General features: G+C 25.4%; 1 non-coding gene across 1 annotated transcript; it reads right to left on the bottom strand.

The window, feature by feature from the left end:
- Positions 1-1,054: 1,054 nt before the first annotated feature.
- TRNAG-CCC lies at positions 1,055-1,125 on the bottom strand. Its single transcript has one exon. It is a non-coding gene; the product is annotated as a tRNA-Gly (tRNA).
- Positions 1,126-1,625: the final 500 nt, after the last annotated feature.

The raw sequence follows: 1,625 nt of genomic DNA, 5'->3' as shown, positions 1-1,625 counted from the left end.
CTTTTAAAACGAGGGACTAAATTGACATTTGTCAACCAAAAAGAGAACAAAATTATATTTTAAAAACATATATATATATATATATATATATATATATATATATATATATATATATAAACTTTTTAAATAAATATATTGTTATAATTTTAATATCTAACTTAGACTTTCACCATAGTTTGATTATTGGATATTTTAATTTCTAAAACTATTGATGGTGGATTTATTACAAAGGAGTATTGTAATTATCATTGGCATAATTGTTCTTTAATAGCCTCCTCTTTACACAGTCAATCAGGCATAGGGTGGAGGTTTGCACTATCGTCATTGAGATATGTGCAAAAAGTGAAAAAGAGGAAGGGTCAACTACTGTTTTTAGTCAACATTATTAAGATTGGGATTTTAATGAGAGAGAGAGAGAGAGAAAGACTTTTTAAATTGCAATTCATATGACCTGGAATGCTATCAAGAGCTATAACCACGAGACACGTTGAAGAAGAAAATCAAAGAGAGGAAGAAGATAAAGGAAAAGGAGAAGAGGAAACAAAATTTGAGTTATTTTTAAAACAAAAAAAAAACAATCTTAATTTACCATATTATGTTGCTTGTATTTTATTAGACTCATTTATAAATATTTTTTTTATTCTATCATTGTGTTGACAAAATTAAGAAAAAAAAAGAAACAGCTAATGTAAGAAGAGAAACAGATAAAAAAAATTGACAAAATATACTCAACTGATCGAATGGATTATTTTTTAGATAAATATATAAAAAAATAGTTTGGAAAGTCTAATTTTACTTAATACTATGGCTTAAAATTATACTAAAATTATTTTTTAATATTTTTTTCATAAAGTCGCGTATAATTTTTAAGCAATTCACTTAATATATATTTTTAATGAACATCGCTAACATTCGTTATACCTTTTGAATAAATAGTTTCACAAAGATGCGAATTATTAAGTGAAAAAACATAATAAATATTAATATCAGTTTAAAAAACTAAAGGGGTGTAAGTTTGTTTATATAAAAAGAGACTTCAATTAAAAACTATGATTGCGCATCCGGGGAATCGAACCCCGGTCAGTACCGTGGGAGGGTACTATGATACCACTACACCAGATGCGCTTTTGAACTTAAAGTCGAGGTTTAGTTAAAAATATCAACATTATAGGGGAAATGAGGTTTATAAAAGTTGTGTTGAATGTGATATTGGGTGATAAGATGAAGATACGTGAAGATGATGTGAAGAAATATTAATTGTATGAAGGTGTTGGAAGGTGATGATTAATTATGTGAGTGTGTTTTTTTTTTTTTTTAATCAGAATGAAAAAGACAACAAACACATAATCTACGACTACTTTTTAAAAAGAAATAACATGTTTTTTTATACTATTTTCATCTTATTATGTGCAAAATGCAGTTCATAAAATATATGAAAAAAGGTTTCATTTTTACATATTTTAAAAAAATAAGAACTAATTGAAATGTATTAAAATATGAAATTTTGGAACAAATATAAAAATCACCAGAGTATTTCAACCAATAAATTATCATCTGAATCCAAAATAGTTTTTAACATTTTATTTCTTTTTCTCCAAAAGTAGTTATTTCAATTTTTTAAGCCG

This window comes from Vigna radiata, unplaced genomic scaffold (assembly GCF_000741045.1).
Source record: "Vigna radiata var. radiata cultivar VC1973A unplaced genomic scaffold, Vradiata_ver6 scaffold_23, whole genome shotgun sequence".
Taxonomy (NCBI): Eukaryota; Viridiplantae; Streptophyta; class Magnoliopsida; order Fabales; family Fabaceae; genus Vigna; species Vigna radiata.
This window is presented reverse-complemented; position numbering and strand designations above follow the sequence as displayed.